A 26320-nucleotide genomic window follows, 5' to 3' on the forward strand; every position below is an offset into this window, starting at 1 on the left:
GAGCGGAATTTGGTGTCCGCAGCATACAATGGATGTTGCGGACCAGTGGCGGACTGGTTGCGGACTCATTGCGGAAATTCTCCATTGACTTCAATGGAGATTCTAAGTTCCGCAATGAAGTCCGCAGCTGTCATGCACATGTTATGTGTGCTGCGGATCCGTCTTGCTTTTTTAACTTGACATTTCTTCATTCTGGCTGGACCTATGTATTTCTAGGTCTACAGCCAGACTGAGGAAGTCAATGGGGCTCCCGTAATGACGGGAGCGTTGCTAGGAGACGTCAGTAAATAGTCACTGTCCAGGGTGCTGAAAGAGTTAAGCGATCGGCAGTAACTGTTTCTGCACCCGGGACAGTGACTTCCGATCCCAATATACAGCAACCTGTCAAAAAATAGAAGTTCATACTTACCGAGAACTCCCTGCTTCTGTCTCCAGTCCGGCTTCCCAGGATGACGTTTCAGTCTAAGTGACGGCTGCAGCCAAACACAGGCCATTCACAGGCTGCAGCCAATCACAGGCCAATCACAGGCTGCAGCCAATCACAGGCCAATCACAGGCTGCAACCAATCACAGGCCAATCACAGGCTGCAGCGGTCACATGGACTGCCGCGTCATCCAGGGAGGTCGGGCTGGATGTCGAAAGAGGGACGCGTCACCAAGACAACGGCCGGTAAGTATGAAATTCGTTTACTTTCACTAGGGAAAGTGCTGTCCCTTCTCTCTATCCTGCACTGATACAGAGAAGGGAAGCACTTTTACCGCAGTCCGCAGCAGCTAGTCCGCATCAATTTACTGCACATTTTGGGCAGATCCGCCGCAGAATCTGCAACGCAGATTCTGTGCGGCATTGATGCGGACAGTTGCGGAGGAAAACCGCCACGTCTGGCCATGCCCTTAAAGTGACGGTAATTGTAAGAGGCGATCATTTATCAGAGACCGTTTCCAGCGCTCCCGACCCTGGAGACAAATCATTAAGTTATTTCCGTATAGGATTAAATGGAAACAATTCATTTTGTTGGGATTTATTTAGTCCTATACGAGATTACGGGGCGCAGAGTAGCGCAGTCATTGACAGCTCATCATTCATGTGCTAAGGGTCAAAACTGGATCAGGGACATTTGCATTTCCTTTGTGAGTCCAATACTTTAAAGAAAAAGACGAGTCTGTGTGCATTAATATTCTCTCATTGTGCAGCGTAGAGTGCTGTATACGAAGCCTATGGAACGCAAAATGTTCGAATAAAGTGTAGATGTAGCAGAGGTGAGTTTGTAACTTTACTTCTTTTTTGGGCAATGTAATTATTCTCTGTGTGGGGATAACCCAGTAGGTTTACCTGCAGTGCATCGAAAGACCACAAATGACCCAGAACGACACATAACCTAGAAGGACAGACTCAGCTCTGCTACATCTGTACTTTTGGTCTAAAAACGTTTTGAAAGCCAAATGTTGCATAAAGAGTTATCCCGCTGAAGACACTGATGGTATAATACTATGTTGAAAGACGTCGATAGATGGGGGTCTGATTGCTGTTACATAAACTACTGTTCGAAAGTGACAGTCACTCTGGGCTGTGTTCACATTAGTGTAGCAGATTCTGTAAAAAATCCCAGAGAGCAGCAAGCAGTGCTATTTTGTCTGAAAAATGGCGGGAACCGAGAAGGAAACCCGACCAAATCCATTAAAGTCAATGAGTTCCGTCAGGCGACCGATCCGGCATTTCTTTTATTTTTATTTTTCTGTTCCTTTAATGGAAGAGAAAACCGTAAATAATGACGCGGGTGTGAATACAGCCATAGATATGATGTTAGGGCTGAATAGCTAGAGTAAGTCCTGACACCATTGCTTCCATAGGATCACGCTGGTGGCTGTTAGCCGATCCCAATTGTAATCATGGCGGCAAAAGTTGCCGTGACTTTAAGAGATCCGATTCCCCCGAGAGGCAAAATAGGGGAAGTGGACTGTCCAGCCGTTTAAAAGTTAATGTCCGCTGCAATATCTGACTACACATAATTATTATTATTATTATTATTACACCATAGGCAAAATGTATCTTTATTTTTCTTCGCTACGGTTGCCTAGTAACCGCTTGTCTTCCTGCCTGGGTGACTACATTTCAATACATATTGCTACATGAACAGGAGAAGTTACAGGAAGTGATCGGCGCTCTACAAGAGACTTTCTCTCCGGGTTACACAGACTTATTTTAGGTCTTTTGAACTTCATGGCATAAGAATGATTGTAAGTTATAAAGGTGAGAAGCTGCGGGCAGAGGTGTAACTAGAATCTCCGGGGGTCTACAGGGTCCCCACCTACCATGCGCAATTCATTATACCGGTGTCTTTTTATGTGGTAGAGGGTCCTTCGGACCCCTTAGGGGCTGGGTTCTAGAAGCAATTGCTACCTGGATGGGGGGGGGGGCTTGTGACCGGATTCTGGGTGCCAGGAGGGGCCGCCAAAAAGTCACATTGCCTGTGCCAGGGAATGGGCACGTAACTCAGTTGATTTACTATAGAGTTCATTTATTCGTTTATTTTAATTTATTTATTAGTAAAATAACGCAACGTGTAAAATAACGCAACGTGTAAAATAGAGCAATGTGTAAAATAACGCAACGTGTAAGAACGCAATGTGTAAGAACGCAATGTGTAAAATAGAGCAACGTGTAAAATAACGCAATGTGTAAAATAGAGCAACGTGTAAAGTAGCGCAACGTGTAAGATAACGCAATGTGTAAAATAACGCAATGTGTAAAATAGAGCAACGTGAAAAATAGAGCAACGTGTAAAATAACGCAATGTGTAAAATAGCGCAACGTGTAAGATAACGCAACGTGTAAAATAGCGCAACGTGTAAAATAGCGCAACGTGTAAGATAACGCAATGTGTAAAATAGAGCAACGTGTAAAATAGAGCAACGTGTAAAATAGCGCAACGTGTAAAATAGCGCAACGTGTAAAATAACGCAATGTGTAAAATAGAGCAACGTGTAAAATAGCGCAACGTGTAAAATAGCGCAACGTGTAAAATAACGCAACGTGTAAAATAGCGCAACGTGTAAAATAACACAACGTGTAAAATAGCGCAACGTGTAAAATAACACAACGTGTAAAATAGCGCAACGTGTAAAATAACACAACGTGTAAAATAACGCAACGTGTAAAATAGCGCAACGTGTAAAATAGCGCAACGTGTAAAATAGAGCAACGTGTAAAATAGCGCAACGTGTAAAATAGCGCAACGTGTAAAATAACGCAACGTGTAAAATAACGCAACGTGTAAAATACCGCAACGTGTAAAATAGCGCAACGTGTAAAATAGTGCAACGTGTAAAATAGCGCAATGTGTAAAATAGCGCAACGTTCTTCCTCAGGCATTACAAGGTCTGTGGAAGGAGCCAGTACAGTTCTAAAAATCGTTGCGCTATTTTTTACCATAAATTAACTTTATATTAATTCAATTTATTCACGTTTATTCAAGAACAGCGCCAATAACAAGTCGCCATTTTTCTTCATTTTAATGTATCGATAAGACCCTGGACGGACCAGAGGCAGCTGCTCAGCCGATATTCCACGCCGTACAGGACGCTGTGCAGCGCAGCGCCAAAAGTGGAGCGTGAATTAACGTATAATCACCGCCTTCCAATCGGATGAAACGCCCGGAGACCTGACATTGTGGGTTTTTTCTTCTCTTCTTCGCTGATATTTGATTTGTGAGCGGTCAGAGGCGGCGCAGGAGGGACACGGCGCCGCAGAAATAAACCGAAAGCCGGGATTCATTAAAACCTGATTGCATTATATGAGAAACTTAAATAAAACTCCCGAAATTTCTAATAGAATTAATCCCAATTACTGCGGCTCCTGCCAGCAACGCAGGAGGAAATTAGGAACTTTATCTGTATTGGGTTCAGTGACTCAAAAATGAAAACCCATGAGGAAGGATCCAAAGGATCATTATTAGTCAGACGACGCCACATCAACAGGGGAAGCAGCGCTACTAAATCTGGAATTAGAAAATTGTAATATTCGAGAATTTAATTTACAAACTTATTTAATAAAAAGAGCAAAGTCGCTCGTCCCAGGATACTGGAAGTAGGAAGCGCCCCTCCCCCTCCAGTCATGAGAGGCGAGAACGAAGCTTTAACACTTTACTAGGGCCCCTTGCACATGACCGTATATTCATCCATCCGTAAATACTGTCCTAAAATACGAATCCGTAGTCATTCGCAACTTATCCGCAAATACGGTCCGTAGTGCTTCTGTAATGCGTCTGTATATACGGATCCGCAAAAAGAAGAAGCAAACCACAAATGATGTGCAACTGCTGCAAACCCGGCGCCACCGAGGAGCAAAGCTTACGAAATTACGGACGGCTACGGGATGCACATCCATGGCCCTCCGTAATTACGGAAGCGCCCATAGACTTCTATGGAGAGTCAAGACAAGAATAGGACATGTTCTATATTTTACGGATCAATTCTACGGTACGGACACCCACGAGTAAAAAAACAAAAAGGTGTCCGTAGCCCATAGAAATGAATGGGTCCGTAAATACGGATGAAAAATACGGTCGTGTGCATGGGGCCTAAGTGTCAGAAATGTAATAACAAGTAGCAAAAAGAACGAAACCCAAAAAGTGCAACAAAAAATATGTGTCAATAAGATGTGATCCCCACTGCTCCCCGCACCCCAACGCAGCAGGAGTGCCCGTTCTCTGCGGAGGGCTGATTTAGGCGTTCACTTTCGAAAAAGCCGTCAAGAACGTCTCCCTGCACCAAAGATTGCAGTCTGTAGATGTTTTTCATACCACGAGACCCCTAAATGATTAACCATGACAGTTCTAAGGAGGAAACCATTAACTTCCTTCTGGTGTTCTACTACGTAACCCCTTAACGACCTCTAATAAACCTTTTTAAGATGTTCCTTAAAGGGGTTGTCCAGAATTAGAAAAGCATGGATACTTTCTCCCAAAAACAGTACCATAGGATTGGAAAAACATGACTGCTTTTGTTCTAAAACAGCGCCACACCTGTCCACAGGTTGTATGTGGTATTGCAGCTCAGCTCCATTCATTTCAATAGGGCTGAGCTGCAATACCACACATAACCCATGGACAGGTGTGGCGCTGTTTCTGTAAGAAGCAGCCATTTTTGTATACTCTCATTCAACCACCAGGATAAATGAAGCTCCCAAAAAAGTTTCTATCAGAGTTCAGTTTAATGGTATTGTACTTGTGTAGTGGGTACTTATTACGTAAGGGACCTCCAAGCCTGAGTGGCCAAGGGGCATTACGCAGTCGCCACCACGTCAGTATGTGCTGAGAAGAGTCGCGGCTGTGACCACGTGATGCCTCTCAACCAATCAGACTGGGGGACGCTATAATTATCAAACGGGAATTTAGGGCACCGTTCAGCTGGCACAATGGCACCCACTAGAGAATCTTGTCAATTTTTTTTATTAAAGGGATCTGATGAAGAAGGAAGAGGGATATCTGCCCAAATATCTCACACCCCGCTGTGCATCTATAGCACAAAAATATAATACAGAAGCAACAAAAGAGGGAAATGTTCCATTATTATATTCACGTCACCTGCAAACCAAACCCGCAAAACGTCTCTCATCAGCCCCTCGATGGCTGTCCCTTTCCCGTCATGTTAACTTGTCCCGGCGGAGTCCCGGATATATAGATATGCGGCTTCTAAATACTATTTCTAATTATGTTACTGATCTCAGATATTTCTATTGTTTGCTAAATGATTTCCGAGCCCTCCAAGCAGTGAACAAATATCCGCAGTTTCGCAGTAAATCTTCCCGACTTGGCAAATAGCAAAACCATAAAGGGACTTATTACCAGTCCTAGAACTTTTCTGCCCAGACGCGAGCTCCGGTCTTGGCGGTCTACGGAGCAGCCGGTTTATATAATATAGAAAATATACAAAAGTAACGAATCTTAGGAGACAAAAACGCAATAATGAAATATAGACAAGGCTCGGATACACGAGACCGCGGGCAGCGCGAGGAAGAATCCCTACACGGATAAATTGTTCTGGTATCTAAGACCGGAGCTGATAAAGAAAGTCGAGGTTTCAAGGGAAGGTTGCGCTCAATGCAGGAGGGAAGTCATATATATTGTCTCACAATTTCCCCAATGTCATGATAAGATCTTCCGCTTCAGAACATTGTAAAACATTGTGTTCAGAGTTCAACAGATTTACCGTTAGTAGTTACAAAAAATGGAAGGAGATAAATTTAAAGGGAAACAATAATGTATTATCTGAAACCAGGGCTCAAATCCACCGTCATATCACCAATGGGGACGGCAATTATTATTGCATTACTCAAGTCAAGTATAGGGTATATATATATCCACAGGACTTGCCATAAATGTCTGCTAGGTGTGGGTCCCACCTCTGGAGAACAGGGGTCTTCCGACCTCGCATTCTGCATCCAGGCAGATAACGAATAGAGAGGTCGGGTCTATGGGAGATACAGAACTTGTACCCAGTTATGGCCCGATGCTCCACTGCCCTCCATTTTTAGAGCTAGTCGAGTTGTTACACACTCCTTAGTGGTTCTCACTTTCATGGCCTCCGATCCTGAGACATTTTTCCAAAATGGGAACCAAAGACGTTATTTAAGCTTCGGGACCCAGTACAAAATCTGTAACAGGACTCCATCTACCATGTGCCATTTATAACACTGGCGTCTTCTTATATGGCAGAAGGGCGTTTGTGCCCCCTCAGACACCAGGACCCTGGAGCCACTGTTAAGTCTGCGTCCCTTATAGCTTCACCCCTGTTGAAAACATAGACAGTAAGGCGTCATGCACACCACCGCAGTTTTGCAGCCATATACTATCCACAATTGCGGAACACATGCTTTCCTATGGGCCAATGCACACGACGGTCCGTGCATTGCCCTGAGCATGAACCACACAAAAAATAGGACACGTTATTATACAGTTCGCATTTGCGTTCCGGGCTCATTGAAATGAATGCACGTCTTCTGTGTGCACGGTCCGTGATTGCGGACGTCCCGCGGATGACCGGAGGCCTAAGGAGTGTTGTAGGAACAAGAATGTCGGCCCTTTCTCTCAATGTGACAGGAGTGAGATTCTCTTGATACCTAACGGCATTGTAGGTGCGCACGAAGCTTCTCCATATACCAAGGACGAAACGAAGAGAAATGATAGATGATCGCTGCCCTCTTGGATTTGGAATTCAGAATATCATTGAATACCATGGCCAAGAATGGTTATCTCAAATTCATTATCATCGGATGACCTACATGTTCTGAGGTCAATCCGGCTCCTTCAGGTCAGTATGGCAGGGGGAGCACTCGTCATCATTTGCAGCATCTTCCTTCTTCCTTGGTGTTTTATTGCTGGCCCTATCTCACTGGGCTGGAAGGAGGGGGGGGGGGGTTTAGGGTCAGGGTCAGAATTTCAGTACTTTTTTTTTTTTACTACACCTTATATTACACTTTGTGGTTTGTATTTCGCAGCCGTCTCTTCATATAGTTATGTAAAAAATGGCAGTGCATGGTGGGATCCAGTCCTAGACTCAGATACCCCATTGGCAGTGAAAGTCCTTTCTCTCAACGCCCCGGTACAGTTAGAATTGCTGCACAAGTGATCTCTCCGGTAAAGTTCATCAGATCCCCCCCCCCCTTAGCCAAGTCTCCCAATACCACCTGTCTGGGGAACCCCAAGTGTCAGAGGACATTGTTCTAGATCCCCTAAAGTAGAAGGCTCCATTTGATGTCTTCAATGGCTTTCACGTCTCACAGTCATGGACCTTGTGGGTGAGGTTTGCAGAAACCCAAAATCTGACTGCAAGTTTCTTTGGTCCTGCGCTGTCAGCCCAAGATCTTTTCTTCTATTTCTTCGGGCATAAGAATATTTTCGAAATTGCCTTTGTGGGGTAAGGCCACATATCTAGTTCCATAAAATATTAAAGTGTAACTAAACTTTCAGAAAACTTCTGACATGTCATTGTGACATGTCAGAAGTTTTGATCGGTGGGGGTCCAAGCACTGAGACCCCCACCGATCGCTAAAACGAAGAGGCAGTAGCACTCGGGTGAGCACTGAGCCACTTGGTTTCTGATCGTCTTTTCTCGGAAAGCCGATGTAACAGTGTACGGACTCAATAGAAAGTCTATGACCCCGTACACCAATCAGCTTTCCAAGAAAGGACGATCAGAAACCAAGCGGCTCAGCGATCACCCGAGCGCTTCTGCCTCTTCGTTTTAACGATCAGTGGGGGTCTCAGTGCTCGGACCCCCACCGATCAAAACTTCTGACGTGTAACTATAACATATCAGAAGTTTTCTGAAAGTCTAGTTACCCTTTAAGGGCTCATGCACACGGCCATATTATGGCTCAGACTTGTATGGAGCTGTAACTGAGCTACCCCAGAGGTCCATGAGCCCTCTACGCTATATCCCTATGGTTTAGATATTCTATAGAAGTTTTTTTACTGTCTGATTCCATACAAATTAGGCAAAAAAAATAGTGGCATGCTCCATCGGAATCTGTATGTTCATAGGTATAAGGAGACAAGGCTTCTAGGGGATATGATTTCTATATACATGGAGTCCGACTAAGCGGGGCAGGGGGGCTGTTCGGCCATAGAAATTGATCGCACAGGGCTAAGAGGGTTAATACGATGATCAATAGAAACATAGTAACAAAGGGATAATATGAAACAGGGTTCCCAGGTGGAATTCATGAAGTGTCCTTAAAAGTCATCAGGCCGTGGTAGACAAGAACTTCTCCAAGGACCAATCATGCCCGATCTTCCAATGGTTTCCACAAAAGTTTCAATAACCCTGGATTGGTTTGGCAGATGTTTTCCTGAAAGAGAAACTTGAATGTAAAACTTTGCAGAATGCAACATTTTTCAAATTAAAATTTAATTGAGCCAATTATTCTTCTCCTGCAACTCATCAGAAGAAAAGGTTAAGCTAAATTTAAATAAGCCATGTTGATTGTTGAATTATTCATCCAGACATTGACATATTGCTGTCCTTATAATTTATTGCACTAAACACCGCATAAACATTGGTTAGTCAGCTGTAATTCCCGGGGATGCAGTCAGTCACCTGAGCCCCGCGCTGCTTTATGGCTCCTCCGGCCTACAGATAAAACATGTCACCGGTGGCCGGTGTCTATCCAGTAGAAACTTATTGTTAAAGTAAATGGAAAAAGATATAAGGACTCCATTAGGATTCAGTCCAGGGCCCGTCTGTCAGTGACGTCTGGGCATCAGCGCATTCATCCCGGTGTCTGTTTCTCCAATACATTGATCGACACATTAATTCTACAGGCCATAAAGTGCAACGAGTTCATCAAAGTTCATAATACAAAAACACAAAAAAAAACTTCATAATAAACTCAATTCTCCCCAATGTGCCCTAACGGCAAGAGAATTGGCCCAAAATTATATTCTGATTCATTTTGTAATATATCTTGATAGGGGGTTGTAGCTGTGATTGATATACAGAGCTCCAAAACCTCAGCTTCCCTTTACACAGCCATAAAAATGACATGATAAAATTCTGGTTATCTGCAGTGAACCCACAACATGAGGTCAAAGGAGCTCTCAATGCAAGTGACACCGACCATCGTTAGGATATAAAAAAATTAAGAAATCCATCAGAGAGAAGCACAAATGTTAGGAGTGGCCAAATCAACACTTTGGTACATTCTTGAAAAACAAGAGCGCACTGGAGATCTCAGGAACTGCAGAAGGCCTGGACATCCACAGAAGACAACAGTGGTGGATGATCGCAGAATCCTTTCCATGGCGAACAAAAACACCTTCACAAAATCTACCCAAGTGAAGAACCTGGAAGTAGGTGTATCAGTATCTAAGTCTACCATAAAGAGAAGACATCATGAGAGCAAATACAGAGGGTTCATCACAAGGTGCAAACCATTAATCAGCCTCAAACATAGAAAGGCCACATTAGACTTTACCAAACAACATGTAAAGAAGCGAAACTAAGATCAACCTGGACCAGAATGATGTGAGGAAGAAAGTATGGAGAAGGCTCGGAACAGCTCATGATCCGAAGCCACCACATCCTCTGTACAATATGGTGGGGGCAGTGTGATGGTATGGTGGGGGCAGTGTGATGGCATGGTGGGGGCAGTCTGATGGTATGGTGGGGGCAGTGTGATGGTATGGTGGGGGCAGTGTGATGGTATGGTGGGGGCAGTGTGATGGCATGGTGGAGGCAGTGTGATGGCATGGCGGGGGCAGTGTGATGGCATGGTGGAGGCAGTGTGATGGCATGGTGGGGGCAGTGTGATGGAATGGTGGGGGCAGTGTGATGGTATGGTGGGGGCAGTGTGATGGCATGGTGGGGGCAGTGTGATGGCATGGTGGAGGCAGTGTGATGGCATGGTGGAGGCAGTGTGATGGCATGGTGGGATCAGTGTAATTGCATTATGGAGGCAGTGTAATGACATGGTGGGGCAGTGTGATGGCATGGTGGAGGCAGTGTGATGGCATGGCGGGGGCAGTGTGATGGCATGGTGGAGGCAGTGTAATGGCATGGTGGGGGCAGTGTGATGACATGGTGGGGGCAGTATGATGGCATGGTGGGCACAATGTGATGGCATGGTGGAGGCAGTGTGATGGCATGGTGGGGGCAGTGTGATGATATGGTGGGGGCAGTGTGATGACATGGTGGAGGCAGTGTGATGGCTTGGTGGAGGCAGTATGATGGCATGGTGGGGGCAGTGTGATGGCATGGTGGGGGCAGTGTGATGGCATGGTGGAGGCAGTGTGATGGCATGGTGGGGTCAGTGTGATGGCATGGTGGGGGCAGTGTGATGGCATGGTGGAGGCAGTGTGATGGCATGGCGGGGGCAGTGTGATGGCATGGTGGGGGTAGTGTGATGGCATGGTGGAGGCAGTGTGATGGCATGGTGGAGGCAGTGTGATGGCATGGTGGAGGCAGTGTGATGGCATGGTGGGGTCAGTGTGATGGCATGGTGGAGGCAGTGTGATGGCATGGTGGAGGCAGTGTGATGGCATGGTGGGGGCAGTGTGATGGCATGGTGGAGGTAGTGTGATGGCATGGTGGAGGCAGTGTGATGGCATGGTGGAGGCAGTGTGATGGCATGGTGGAGGCAGTGTGATGGCATGGCGGGGGCAGTGTGATGGCATGGTGGAGGCAGTGTAAAGGCATGGTGGGGGCAGTGTGATGACATGGTGGGGTCAGTGTGATGGCATGGTGGGCGCAGTGTGATGGCATGGTGGAGGCAGTGTGATGGCATGGTGGAGGCAGTGTGATGGCATGGTGGGGGCAGTGTGATGGCATGGTGGGGGCAGTGTGATGGCATGGTGGAGGCAATGTGATGGCATGGTGGGGGCAGTGTGATGGCATGGTGGGGGCAGTGTGATGGCATGGTGGAGGCAGTGTGATGGCATGGCGGGGGCAGTGTGATGGCATGGTGGAGGCAGTGTAATGGCATGGTGGGGGCAGTGTGATGATATGGTGGGGGCAGTGTGATGACATGGTGGGGGCAGTGTGATGGTATGGTGGGCACAGTGTGATTGCATGGTGGAGGCAGTGTGATGGCATGGTGGAGGCAGTGTGATGGCATGGTGGAGGCAGTGTGATGGCATGGTGGAGGCAGGGTGATGGCATGGTGGAGGCAGTGTGATGGCATGGTGGAGGCAGTGTGATGGCATGGTGGAGGCAGTGTGATGGCATGGTGGAGGCAGTGTGATGGCATGGTGGAGGCAGGGTGATGGCATGGTGGAGGCAGTGTGATGGCATGGTGGAGGCAGTGTGATAGCATGGTGGAGGCAGTGTGATGGCATGGTGGGGGCAGTGTGATGGCATGGGCATGCATGGCTGCCTGGCACTGGGTCACCAGTGTTTATTGATGATGTCACTGAAGGCAGAAGCAGCCGGATGAATTCTGAAGTGTTCAGGGATTTACTTTCTGCTCAGATTCCACCACATGCAGCAGGTTGATTGGACGTCGCTTCACAGGACAGATGGACCATGACTCAAAACAACATTCTGCGAAAGCAACCCAGGAGTTTATAAGGCAAAGAAGTGGAACATACTGCAATGGCCGAGTCACCAGATTATAAGTGCCCTATCTCCTTCCTACATCATGTGATCGGCGCTGTAATGTAGATAACAGGTGTTTTATTTTGAAAAACAATAATTTTTGAGCAAGTTATGAGCAATTTTATAATTATGCTAATGTCTTTCTTAATAGACAACTGGACGTTTTTTACCTTTTTACCAAATGGCCGTTGTAAAGAGAAGTGTATGACGCTGACCAATCAGTGATCAATCAGTGACCAATCAGCGTCATACAATTCTCTCCATTCATGTCCATTTGTACTCAGCACAGTGTGATCTAGCGAGATCACGCTATTCTGTCACTTACTCACACATTAACTTTACTGAAGTGTCTTGAGAGTCAGGACGCAGTCAGGACGCAATATCTATTCACTTCGGTAAAGTTTGTGTGGGACTTAGGCCTCATTTACACGAGCGTGTGCGTTTTGCACGCGCAAAAAACGCAGCGTTTTGCGTGCGCAAAAGGCACTTGACAGCTCCGTGCGTCATCCGTGTATGATGCGCGGCTGCGTGATTTTCGCGCAGCCGCCATCATAGAGATGAGGCTAGTCGACGTCAGTCACTGTCCATGGTGCTGAAAGAGTTAACTGATCGGCAGTAACTCTTTCAGCACCCTCGACAGTGAATTCCGATCACCATATCGAGTAACCTGTTTAAAAAAAAAGAGGTTCGTACTTACCGAGAACTTCCCGGCCGTTGCCTTGGTGACGCGTCCTTGGTGACGCGTCCTTGGTGACTCGGCTCTCTTGACATCTGGCCCCACCTCCCTGGATGACGCGGCAGTCCATGTGACCGCTGCAGCCTGTGCTTGGCTGCAGCCTGTGCTTGGCTTGTGATTGGCTGCAGCTGTCACTTGGACTGAATTGTCATCCCGGGAGGTCAGACTGGAGGAAGAAGCCGGGAGTTATCGGTAAGTCAGAACTTTTTTTTTTTTTACACGTTCACGTATATTGGAATCGGAAGTCACTGTCCAGGGTGCTGAACCAGTTTAACTCTTTCAGCACCCTGCACAGTGACTGTCTCCTGCCGGGTTCGGTCAAAATGAGTTCGGCCGAACCCGGTAAAGTTCGGTTCGCTCATGTCTAAGACACTCCGTTCGGATGTTTGTAAACAGAAAAGTGGTGGAAACGTGGTGCTTTTCTGTTTACATTCAGTTTGACAGCTCTTGCGCGAATCACGCAGTTCGCACGGAAGTGCTTCCGTGCGACCTTCGTGGTTTTCACGCACCCATTGACTTCAAAAACGCAGATTTTTAGAACATGTCGTGAGTTTTTTTCAGCGCACTCACGCTGAGCAAAACTCACGGACTGTCTGCATGCCCCCATAGACTTGTATAGGTCCGTGCGACCCGCGTGAAAAGCACGCGCGTCGCACGCGCGTATATTACGCTCGTGTAAATGAGGCCTCAATCACAGCACTGCGTTATCTCACGAGATCAAGCTGTGAATGACAGCACATCGTAATCTCGCAAGATCACGCTGCGCTGTGTGAGTAAGTCCCACAAAAACTTTACCGACGTTTCGGAAGTGTGAATAAACATCACGTCCTGGCTGGAGGTGATGTCTATTCACTCTCAAGACACATCAGTAAAGTTAATGTGGGGGTAAGTGGGATTCTCTCTTTAGTGTTCTGTGAAGTGTCATGCTCCGCCCCTTCAGGCCCTGCACTAGTTATAACACAGTGTATCTTGCCTGGGTCAATTCAGGGGGGATATTATAAGTGCTGGAGTCTATGTATGATGGCTGTCACTGATTTATATGGGGCCTTAATGCTTTTGCAGCTTTCCGAATGACTTTTCCTCTGTGGCTTGAAAACAAAAATTTTCCCAGAGATAACAAATAAAAAACATCATAAAGACAGGACTGTGTTTTATGAGAAGAGGAGGGCGAAGCTTCAGCCACCAGACATGACAGATGATAAAGAACCGTCACATATCAGGACATCGCCTCTAAGTACTACCCCCCTCCTAATGTCCCATGTGTGACGGGAGGATCCTCCGCTCCTCATGTCACTGCCCGACCACGGGCTCTGGAAGAAATAAATATTGTGGCTTTTATTAACGTGCCAGTGGCTCATAAAATGAAATCATTTCCAGGGTATTTTACTGGCAAAATATATACGAGGAAATGAAAGTTCAATCTATTGCTTTATGATCCCAGGAAGAAAACACATAAGTCAGCGTTCATGGCCGGCGTCTCCCCAAGAGCTGCTCAGGAGACGGAGCGGAGATGAACAGCGCACATCATGGACGTCCAGGAAAAGTCCCTCCTCGTCCATATACATTATCCTGTAACTCACCGTAGAGACGGCTCTACAGACAGAGCGCAAAATAATAATGAGGATCAGCAACAAAGTAACATATTATCATTATTATTATTATCATTATTATTATTATTAGTATTATTATTATTACTGTTTATAGAAGGAAAACAAACAACTGTTATCAAAGTAATACCTGTAAACATGATCAAATAGGAATCTTTCTTTCTATTATCTATCTATCTATCTATCTATCTATCTATCTATCTATCTATCTATCTATCTATCTATCTATCTATCTATCTATCTATCTATCTATCTATCTATCTATCTATCTCAATTCAAAGAAGCTTTATTGGCAGGACCAAATACATATTAGCATTGCCAAAGCAAGTAAGAAGTAAGGGAATGAGGGATAGGGACTGAGGGATTGGGGGATAGGGACACATCTAGGGTCGGGGTTATACAAGTCCATGGCATATCATGTCTCTCTCAGTTTATGGCATGCAGTGACATATTGTGCCGCTGTGCCCACTGTGGTTTCCTCTTCACCCAGCAGGATGTAGAGTTTCTCTTGCTCTTCCATGGAGCTGAAGTCCGGTAAGAGATCAGAGAGTCTCCTGAAGTGAGTGTCCCTCACTGCTGAGTATTTGGAGCAGTGTAGCAGGAAGTGGGCCTCATCCTCCACGGCCTCCTGGTCGCACCGTTGGCACAGTCGGCTCTCCCTGGGCTTGTAGGTCTGTCTGTGGCGCCCGGATTCGATGAGCAGGTTGTGGGCGCTCAGTCTGTAGCGGCTCAGGATCTGTCTGTCTCTGGGGTTTGGCAGTTTCTCCAGATATGGCGCCAGTTTATATTCCCGCTGTAGACTCCGGTATATTGTCAGTTTCTGGGATGTCTTTATGTCGTTCCTCCAGTCACTGATATATTCCTCTTGGCCTTTGTTTATTGTCTTCTTGATTTCGGCTTTTGTGAGGCTGCGCTGGGTGACATTTTCTTCAGGCCGGGTCAGGGTGAGATGTTCTGGGGGGCCTGGTTTACCTGGGACCCCTTGGTGTAACAGGGCTTTATGGTGATAGGAACTTTGCCTGCTGCTGTGTAGATGGGCCCAGAATGATAGCGCCCTCTTCTGGATTGTGAGGTGTAGTGGGAATCTGCCCAGTTCTGCCCGACAGGCACTATTTGAGGTGCTCCGATGGACTTGGAGAAGGTGTTTGCAGAATTCTAGGTGGAAGATTTCTGTTGGGCTGGAATCCCACCTTGACCAGTCTGGGTATGTGTCCGGACCCCAGACTTCACTGGCATACAGGAGGATTGGGGAGATGATGGAGTCAAAGATTTTCAGCCAGACCGTCACTGGTGGTTTGAGATGATAGAGTTTTCGTCTGATGGCATAGAAGGTTTTGCACGCCTTGTCTTTCAGAATCTCTATGGCTTGTTTAAAGCTTCCTGATTGGTTGATTTCTAGGCCCAGGTAAGTGTACCTGTCGGTCGCTGTGATTGTGGCGTTATTTAGTGTGAAGGTCGGGTGCCTGGGGGATTTTGAGTTTCTCTTCTGGAACACCATGATGTTGGTTTTCTTGGCATTGATGGGTAGTGCCCACGTGGAGCTGAATTTTTCTAGGATTTGCAGGTTGTCTTGGAGACCTTTCTCGGTTGGTGATAGTAACAGAAGGTCATCTGCATACAGCAGGAATTTCACCTGGGTGTCATGGAGGGCGAGACCTGGTGCTGAGGAGGATTCCAGAGCTGTGGCCAGTTCATTGATGTAGATGTTGAAGAGCGTTGGACTGAGGCTGCAGCCTTGTCTGACTCCTCGGCTCTGCTGGAAATCAGCCGTTCTTCTCCCGTTCACCTTCACGCTGCATCTGTTCTCTGTGTAGGAGCTTCTGATGACGTCATAGGTTTTACCTCCTATTCCGCTCTCCAGCAGTTTCAGGAATAGGCCCGGGTGCCACACTGAGTCAAAGGCCTTCTTAAAGTCCACAAAACAGGCGTAAATCTTCCCATGCTTTGTATTGTGGACGTGGCTCTTGATGAGGCTGCGCAGGGTGTAGATGTGGTCAGTGGTGCAGTGGTTTGGCATGAACCCAGCTTGGCTTTGGTGGAGGACATTGTGCTGGGTGAGGAAGCTGAGGATTCTCTTATTCAGGATGCTGTTGAACAGTTTCCCCAGGTTGCTGCTGACACATATCCCTCGGTAGTTGGCCGGGTCGTACCTGTCCCCACTCTTGTGGATTGGTGTTATAAGGCCTTGGTTCCAGATTTGCGGGAAGTAGCCGGCACTCAGCACTATATTAAATAGTTTGACTATTGCGGCCTGTATTTCTGGCGGGCTGTGTTTTATCATTTCTGGTGAGATTCTGTCTAGGCCGCTGGATTTTTTACACCTTATGTCTGAGGTTCTCTCTGTTACTTCTTGCAGTGTTATTGGTGTATCCAGGGGGTTTTGAGAATCTTTAAGTGTTTCCTCCATCGCCTTCAATTTTGATATTATTTGTTTTTGTTCTTGGCTTTGTTCTTCTTTCGGGATATCTTTGTAGAGGTCCCTGAAATATTGGAGCCAGATGTTGCCATTTTGAATATGAAGGTTGTTTTTCTTGCAATTTTTGCCCATGTGTTTCCATAATTCCCAGAACGAGTTGTCATGGAGGGCATCTTGGAGTTGGGTAAGTTTGGTGGAGATGTGCCTTTGTTTTTTCTTTCGGAGGATGGTCTTGTATTGCCTCTGTATGTTGCTGTAGGCCTCCTTCAGACCGGTGTTGTTTGGGTCTCGGTGCTTCTTATTTGAGGCATTTCTTAGGGTCTTCCGTACTTCTTTGCACTCACGGTCAAACCAACCGTTAGGATGTATTTCTTGTGGCCTCTTGTAGTCACATCTTTTCAGGTCAGACTTCTCTGCCATGGTATAGAATATATTATTGAGGTCATTTACGGCCTGATTGACCCCTCCTGGGCTTGTCTCATACACCTTGTTGTAGAGGTTGTGAAGCATCTCCTGCACTTCTGGTCTGTTCATTGTCTCTTTATATTTTATAGTTGACGTTTTGGACCATTTATAAGATGGGGGCAGGTTGAAGAGGCCGGTTTGATGTGGTTTTTGTGCAGATGGTTTGGTTGTGGATTTGATGTATAGAAGTAATTGGTTGTGATCTGACAGGTGCGTTTGTGGAGTGACTATGAGTGCGCCAATGTTTGCGGGGTCCATGTCCGTGATGGCATAGTCTACTACACTGCTGCCTACATGGGAGTTTAGTGTATACCTTCCTAAAGAGTCTCCCTTGGTGCGGCCATTCAGTATGTGGAGTCCTAAGCTTCGACATAGATTCAGTAGTTTTTTCCCGCTTTTGTTGACGGTGCTGTCATAGCTGTTTCTCTCTTTCTGTAGGGAGTTATGACAGTCGCCTCTGCTCCAAAGATGAAGATATTTCCATCATTGGTCAGGTAGTCTTTATCTCTCCCCGTTCTTGCATTGAGGTCTCCGTAGATGAGAACGCTGCCCAGGGTCTGGAAATGGGCGGCTTCCCTTTGTATAATCTCAAAGCTGTCTGGGTTGGAGTACGGGGACTCTGGCGGTGCGATGTACGTTGCGCAGAGATACATGTCAGACTGAGAGGTGAGGATGGAGCTGCCTATTCTTATCCAGATGTGGCTGTCTCCTCGCTTCACGGCTTTGATCTGCTCATGGAGCTCCTCCTTGTACCAGACTAATATTCCTCCTGAACACCGACCCTGCTTGATGTGTTTATTTTTCAGGGCGGGGACAGAGATTTCCCTGTATCCAGTGGGCACCAGGGACTCATTCTCTGTCCTAGTCCATGTTTCCAGGAGGATTTGTATATCGATATTTTTCAGTCTTTGGATGAAGTCTGGATCGTTAATTTTGCATCCAAAGGCTGAGGCGTTGAGGCCTTGAATATTCCAGCTGCTGATTATAAAGGACGTCATTGTGTGTCCATATACCTTGTAATGAGCGGCGCTGTGTAGGACGGGCTGGAGATCTATCTATCTATCTATCTATCTATCTATCTATCTATCTATCTATCTATCTCTCTATCTCATATCTATCTATCTATCTATCTATCTAATCTATCTAATCTATCTATCTAATCTATCTAATCTATCTAATCTATCTAATCTATCTAATCTATCTAATCTATTTTATCTATCTTATCTATCCTATCTATCTATCTATCTATCTATCTATCTATCTATCTATCTATCTATCTATCTATCTATCTATCTATCTATCTATCTATCTATCTATCTATCTATCTAATCATCACTGTAAGGTCTAATTCACACAAACGTGTGCATTTTGCGCGCGTAAAAAACGCAGTGCTTTGCGCGCGGTGCATTTCGGTATGTCTTCAGTGTTTGGTGCGTGTTTGCGTTATTTTCGTGCATATGGCATCCTTATGTCACGTGGTTTTGATGTATACAAAATGAAATAAAGGAAGTGTTTTTATTTTTCCCTTCATTTCTTGAGCAACAGCTGCGCGAATCACGCACAGCACACGGATGTGCGTCCGTGTGTTGTCCGTGATTTTCACGCACCCATTGACCTCAATGGGTGCGTGATGCGCAAAAAACGCTCAAGTATAGGACATGCAGTGAGTTTCACGCAGCGGACACACGCTGCCTGAAAAATACGAAATGTCTAAATGACCCCATTCACTTCCATAGGTCTGTGCGACGTGAGTGATTTTCACGAGACGTGAAATACGCTTGTGTAAATAAGGCCTAAAACGGATATTGTATAGCTGAGTTTGTCATTTGATGGTGACATCACAATTTGCTTAGCTGTAGTTTTCCATAAAACTCTGAAACACTCTGCTACATGTCTGTCCTTTAGTGCTACAAAGCTTGATTTATGATATTCCGTCGTGATGTTCGTGGTTTTACATTAGACCAGAGGTAAACCTGCTGCATAACAATGAGTCAGCATGACGCAGAAGGAAAACATTTCGATAACATATTCAGCTCTGCTACAACAGTAACACACACACATATACACTACTCCATCTCAATGAATTAGAATATCAGCAAAAAGCTAATTCACTTCAGTAATTCATTTCAAAAAGTGTCTCTCTATGTTCTATAGATTCATTACACACAGAGGGGTCTATTTCCAGTATTTTTTTATTTTAATATTGAAGATTATGGCAACAGTTAATGAAAACCCAAAATTAAGTCTCTCAGAAAATTTTAATTTTGGGTAAAAGTTGCAAATTGTCGCCTCGTGGTGTGACACTCTAATCAGCGAATCAACACCAGCAAAGGTTTCCTAAGGCTTTACAAGGACGGGTCTGCTGCTCAGTGTCCACAGTCCTGTTTCCAGATGAAAGTAAATTATATATATATATACACACACACCCTTATATTAATGTCATGGCTATGGCGTATAAAGCTTTGAATATACATGAGCGGTGAGCCTATGAGGTGAGTGTCTCATCTGTTAATATTTGATTCCTCAGACAGGGGTCGGCAGACATTACTCGCAGCGCTCTCTAGCTCGGCGTCTTTGATAAATCTGGTGCATTGAACTGTGCTGTGAGGTTGGACTCTCCAGCTCATTCATTTTATGGCTGCCATCTGAATGAAGGGATCTGACCTTGGTGCTGAAATTCCTCTTATTTGCATCGTCAGCTCCCTGATCTCCAGCAGGGTGAGACACTAATCACTATTCAAAAGAAAGTTTTGACAGTTTGTATAAAGTTCCACAAAACTTTTTTATTCCACCTATGCGCAGATTTTATTTTAGACATTATTAGTGAGGGAGACAGAAAGTCTCACAGGCAATTTCCACATTTCCTAATGCAGCCACTTCAGGAATATGAAATGATGAAATCTTAGGGACATTTCAGCTCCGATGGAGATTCTTGTCGCAAAGGAAGTGGAACAGTTAGGGTATGTTCACACGGCCTATTTACGGACGTAATTCGGGCGTTTTTGCCCCGAATTACGTCTGAAAATAGCGCCTCAATAGCGCTGACAAACATCTGCCCATTGAAAGCAATGGGCAGACGTTTGTCTGTTCACACGAGGCGTATATTTGCGCGCCGCTGTCAAATGACGGCGCGTAAATAGACGCCCGCGTAGAAGAAGTGACCTGTCACTTCTTTGGCCGTAATTGGAGCCGTTATTCATTGACTCCAATGAATAGCAGCGCTAATTACGGCCGCTAATTTCAGCCGTTACGGACCCCCGCCGTGTGAACATACCCTTAGGGTATGTTCACACGGCGGGGGTCCGTAACGGCTGAAATTACGGGGATGTTTCAGCCTGAAAACATCCCCGTAATTTCAGCCGTACCGGCATGTGCAGGCGCTTGAACGCCGCGTCAATTACGGCCGTAATTAGCGCTGCTATTCATTGGAGTCAATGAATAGCGGCTCCAATTACGGCCAAAGAAGTGACAGGTCACTTCTTCTACGCGGGCGTCTATTTACGCGCCGTCGTTTGACAGCGGCGCGTAAATATACGCCTCGTGTGAACAGACAAACGTCTGCCCATTGCTTTCAATGGGCAGATGTTTGTCAGCGCTATTGAGGCGCTATTTTCGGGCGTAATTCGGGGCAAAAACGCCCGATTTACGTCCGTAAATAGGCCGTGTGAACATACCCTTAGGGTATGTGCACACACACTATTTACGTCCGTAATTGACGGACGTATTTCGGCCGCAAGTAGTGGACCGAACACAGTGCAGGGAGCCGGGCTCCTAGCATCATAGTAATGTACGATGATAGGAGTCCCTGCCTCTCCGTGGAACTGCTGTCCCGTACTGAAAACATGATTACAGTACGGGACAGTTGTCCTGCAGCGAGGCAGGGACTCCTAGCATCGTACATAAGTATGATGCTAGGAGCCCGGCTCCCTGCACTGTGTTCGGTCCGGGACTTGCGGCCGAAATACGTCCGTCAATTACGGACGTAATTAGTGTGTGTGCACAAACCCTTTAGGATGTTTATGTTTCTCAGAAGTCATTATTAAATGTAAGAATAAAATCAATATTTAAAAAGGTTTTCTGTTTTCATGTAAATAAAACGTAACCACCGTACAATGAAAAGTTCTGGAACTTTTTAATAGATTGAATTCCTTAACATTTTCAAGATCTATGCTTGCTATCAGTGAAAATGAACACCCAGAGGCGGAAAACTAGTACAGACCTAGTCACGATTTAGGATTAAATACTCTTGTATCCAGTCTAGACAATCCTTTGTGACCTGAACCTTCCGGAGTGATACGTGTGACCTGCACTGATACATTGTAGCAACTAATAGGAAAGAGATTTGTTCTGTTGCTATATTAAGCTCACAGAGGATTGTCTGCACTGGATACGATTATACCAAACTCCCAACTATAAAGAGGACTAAGTCAGGACAGATTTTCAGCATCTGGATCTAAACAAGAACGTTCCTAGTCACTGACAGCAAGCAGCAAACTTATAACTGATAAAGAATTGAAAATTACTTTTACATTTCATTGTACAATATGTATTTAGTTAAAACTGGAGGAATCCTTCAAAGGGCATTTGCATCTTGGAACCTCTTTTTGACAAGTCACTAAGATATGTCAGGAGTTGCTATAATTTGGGGGTCACTGAGCCAAGACCTCCACCAATCCCTAGAACAAAGGTCTACAGCTCATGGAACATTTTCGTGTAGTCCCATTGATTTTCACTAGCTTCACTTACAAATATGGAAATATCTTGTAGGGCAGAGGGGTCTGCACAGTGTCAGTATGGAGAGGCGCAGAGTCTCTGATGCTCCGTACTATGGCGCTGTAGGCACGCCATGTGCTGCCATTTGATGGCTCCATATAGCGTCATTTATGGATATACTACTGAATATCTCTGTTGTATGCCATCCGCTGGGGTATGAGCTGCACAAATCAGAGGTTGTACAGAACAGGAACACAGTAATGAACATGAGCCCTAAATCTGACTGAAGCCAACAGGACCCTGCACTTATTAGAGCACTGCAGCCCCTTTATTAAAACCAACGGTGGGGGTCTCAGTTCACAAAAACTCCCATTGATAATATCTCCAGACATGTTTAGGTGCACGCACCCTTTAGGCATTGTCATCCTTAAGTCGCAGAAAAATCGTGACATTACCATGACCTGTGAGGAAAATAGCTGCCGATGACTAGAGTCCTTAGCAAGAATTCCAACCCTGCTGTATAACGAAGCGGATTTGTCAGTTCGAAGTCTGACAAACACAACTATTATGATGTCACCAAGCTTTCCCAGATAAGGAACAACTGAAGGGAAATTTTTTTAAGGGGTAAATGCTCTTTGAAGGTGTTGACCAGGATTGGAAAAACATGACTGTTTTCTACCAAAAAGAGCGCCACTCCTGTCTATGGGTTGTGTCTGGAATTGCAGATCATCTCCATCGAACTGAATGTGGCTGAGCTGCATTACCACATACAACCTGTAGACAGGTGTGGCACTGTTTTAGGACGAAAGCAGCCATGTTTTTTCAATCCTTTATGGGCTATTTATTCTCTTCTCTATATTGACAATTGCATGTAGACCCGAGCTCTGCAGAAACAGACGCGGAGAGATTTAACGTTTCCAAATAGTAGAATTTCAGAAACCATTCGACCATAATTAATTAAGCTTTCTCGCTTTTGTTAAATAACTTCTATCAGCGCTTGTCCAATCTCATAAGCAGCGGAGAGTCTGATTTGAACCAATTTCTCTAGTAAATCCCTCAGAGTCTTGGTTCATGGGGTGTTTCCTGGGGAATTACGATTTAGTAATGAAGCGCCTATGACCTGTGCCCACACAAGTCCATACATAAAGCTTCATCCACATGATTGAATCATTTTCTTATTGATGTTTCCATTGATATTACCCCCAACATAAACACTTAACCCTTCGTCTGACGAGCTGCTTGTTAGTTCAGACGTTCAGCTGAATAACTATAGATTTCCTGTCGCTTCTCATCCGTAGACTGTCCAGTCTTCTGCATTAGAATATGAAGTCAAGATGGAAATTTTGAGTAAAACATATTAGCGTCAAATATGTAATAAAAACAATGTATCTAATTTCATGTGTCACAAAAATCTTTAGAATTTGCTTTAGGGACTTTCCTTCTATTAGTTAATGATTGACCAAATCCTTTCATTTCAATGACTCCTACTTGTTCTGCTTCTTCTACTAGGATGACAGTGACTATTATTTTTGATGGCCCCAACCACTTCTGACCTCCCATAACTGTGACTGATTACATCATCTGGTGACATGTCACTCTACTCCTCTCACTCCAGCATCACATTGCCATGAGGACAGGTGGGACCCGATGACATCATTGGACAGTAGGTAACTCAAATGCACCATGATTGTAGTTTTCTCTCTGGTTCAAGTACATGGCTCTAGTTTACCTCTTGTCTATGGCATTAGGCTTTAATTCTGGTTTTGACTTCTGACTATGTTGTTTGGTTAGGTTTTAGTCCTGGCTATGTCCTCTAGCTATATTCCTTAGTTTGGTTCCAGTATTGTCTATGATTTCTGGTTATGTTCCTTGTTTTAGTTACAGTATTGGCTATGACTTCTGGTTATATTCCTTGGTTTGGTTCCAGTATTGGCTATGACTTCTGGTTATATTCCTTGGTTTGGTTCCAGTATTGGCTATGACTTCTGGTTATATTCCTTGGTTTGGTTCCAGTATTGGCTATGACTTCTGGTTATGTTCCTTGTTTTAGTTACAGTATTGGCTATGACTTCTGGTTATATTCCTTGGTTTGGTTCCAGTATTGGCTATGACTTCTGGTTATGTTCCTTGTTTTAGTTACAGTATTGGCTATGACTTCTGGTTATATTCCTTGGTTTGGTTCCAGTATTGGCTATGACTTCTGGTTATGTTCCTTGTTTTAGTTACAGTATTGGCTATGACTTCTGGTTATATTCCTTGGTTTGGTTCCAGTATTGGCTATGACTTCTGGTTATGTTCCTTGTTTTAGTTACAGTATTGGCTATGACTTCTGGTTATATTCCTTGGTTTGGTTCCAGTATTGGCTATGACTTCTGGTTATATTCCTTGGTTTGGTTCCAGTATTGGCTATGACTTCTGGTTATATTCCTTGGTTTGGTTCCAGTATTTGCTATGACTTCTGGTTATATTTCTTGGTTTGGTTCCAGTATTGGCTCTGACTTCTGGCTAGGTCTCTTGGTTTGGTCCAACTTCTGGCTATGAACGATGTCTCTTGGTTTGGTTCCAGCCCTGGATATAACCCAGTTTTGGCTACGACTTCTGGCTATGTGTCTTGGTTGGGTTCCAGGAATGATTATGACTTCTGACTATGTCCCTTGGTTTGCTTCCATTCTTAACTATGACTTCTGGCTATGTGTCCTGCTTTGGTTCTAGTCCTGGCCACAACTTATGGCTATATATCTTGATTTGGTACCAGTCCTGGCTATGACTTCTGGCTATGTCTCTTGCTTTGGTTCCAGTCTTGACTATGACATCTGGCTAAGTGTCCTGCTTTGGTTCTAATCCCTGCTATAACTTGCGGTTATATATCTTGATTTGGTACCAGTCCTGCTATGACTTCTGGCTATGTCTCTTGGTTTGGTTCCAGTCCTGGCTATGACTTCTGGCTATGTCCCTTGCTTTGGTTCAAGTCCTGGCTATGACTTCTGGCTATGTCTTTTGATTTGGTACCAGTCCTGCTATGACTTCTGGCTATTTCTCTTGCTTTGGTTCCAGGCCATCTCTTGTTTTTGACTTTGGTAAAACTTCTGGTTTTCACTCTGGCTTTTGTATATTGACTCAGCCTTTGCCTGACATGTTTCTGGTTCTATCACCAGCTCCATGTTCGACTTCTCCACCTGTCCTGACTCTACCTGTTCTTCCCATGTTGCATGGATTGTCTCTATCAATTACAGACTATTCTTCAATAGTCCAGGCCATTACAATATCTTTTATTTTTATATCTAAGGGTCTGAAAATGTTGATGGGGAAAAATTATATGGATTTTCGAAAGATGTAGAAAGAGCATAAAATGAGTTGCATTTGACTTGAACTAACTTATGTTTATAGGAGAATTGCATTTTTAAAGAGAACCTGTCACTAATTCATATAAGTTGAACTGGTCTACTGACCTGAATAGCGCTGTCTCCCTGATTCCAGCGCTGTTGTTGTTTTTTCCTGGACCCTCCCTGATCCAGAGATATGGTCCCCTGTTGTGTAGGCTCTCTCTATACTAATATGCTGTAGCTAGCCAACGGTGTGTGAACTACCCTCAAGCTGCCTCGCACTGATTGGTCAGCATCAGAAACAGGAAAGCTAGCTCCACCCCATTGGCTAACTACAGCAAATTAGCATATAGGGATCCAAGTTGTCCATCACTGCAAGTATTTTACCAGTGGTAGACCTACCTTAGACGATGCCATACTGCTGTGATTTGGCGTCTGGGAGGTATGTGGTCTCAATATCAAATTATAAATGTATAATTCCAATTACCCAATCACAGATCCTTAATGATTGTCTAAACTGTTCTGTTATTGGCTGATAACTGCTAGTAATTCAGTGTCTGCGCCTGAGCAAACTAGAGCCACATCTTGGGATGGAAGAACAAGTGGAAAAAATCCTGTAGGCTTCAGCACAATACGGAAGGTTCATTCTTAAAATCATAGACCACCAGAGATGTAACTATTAACCCCTTCTCTGCCATCAACTGCCTGGAATATTATCTTTAAAGGAGTAGTCCCAACTTATAAATGTATGGCATATCCCCAGGAGGTTTTGGAAAAAGCAGAGCAAGCGCTCCTCGGATGTTTCTGTAGCTCCTATAGAACACTTCACCCTCTCCAATAGTCCCTGTCTGGAATCTGTGTCTAGCTGATACCTCACCGGTGAAACCGGGGTCTTGCGGAAGTGCGGGTCCAAGAGATTTATGGCATACATTGTGGATATGCCTTCAAATGTCTAAGATGGAAATGA

The 26320-nt window shown here is 45.0% G+C and overlaps 2 long non-coding RNA genes across 2 annotated transcripts in view; one reads left to right on the forward strand and one right to left on the reverse strand.

Moving 5' to 3' along the window:
* Window positions 1–8522: 8522 nt before the first annotated feature.
* LOC142655200 (uncharacterized) lies at window positions 8523–22549 on the reverse strand. Its single transcript, XR_012849449.1, has 3 exons — window positions 22486–22549; window positions 19982–20050; window positions 8523–8851 (listed from the first exon to the last, which is right to left on the reverse strand). It is a non-coding gene; the product is annotated as an uncharacterized LOC142655200 (long non-coding RNA).
* The window catches only part of LOC142655199 (uncharacterized), a 112583-nt gene continuing 106127 nt past the window's right edge, over window positions 19865–26320 (forward strand). The window contains exons 1-2 of the long non-coding RNA XR_012849446.1: window positions 19865–20035; window positions 23540–23693. This is a non-coding gene — a long non-coding RNA (uncharacterized LOC142655199). The remainder of the gene's footprint in view (window positions 20036–23539; window positions 23694–26320) is intronic.

The sequence above is a fragment of the Rhinoderma darwinii genome, chromosome 6 (genome assembly GCF_050947455.1).
Source record: "Rhinoderma darwinii isolate aRhiDar2 chromosome 6, aRhiDar2.hap1, whole genome shotgun sequence".
Classification (NCBI taxonomy): domain Eukaryota; kingdom Metazoa; phylum Chordata; class Amphibia; order Anura; family Rhinodermatidae; genus Rhinoderma; species Rhinoderma darwinii.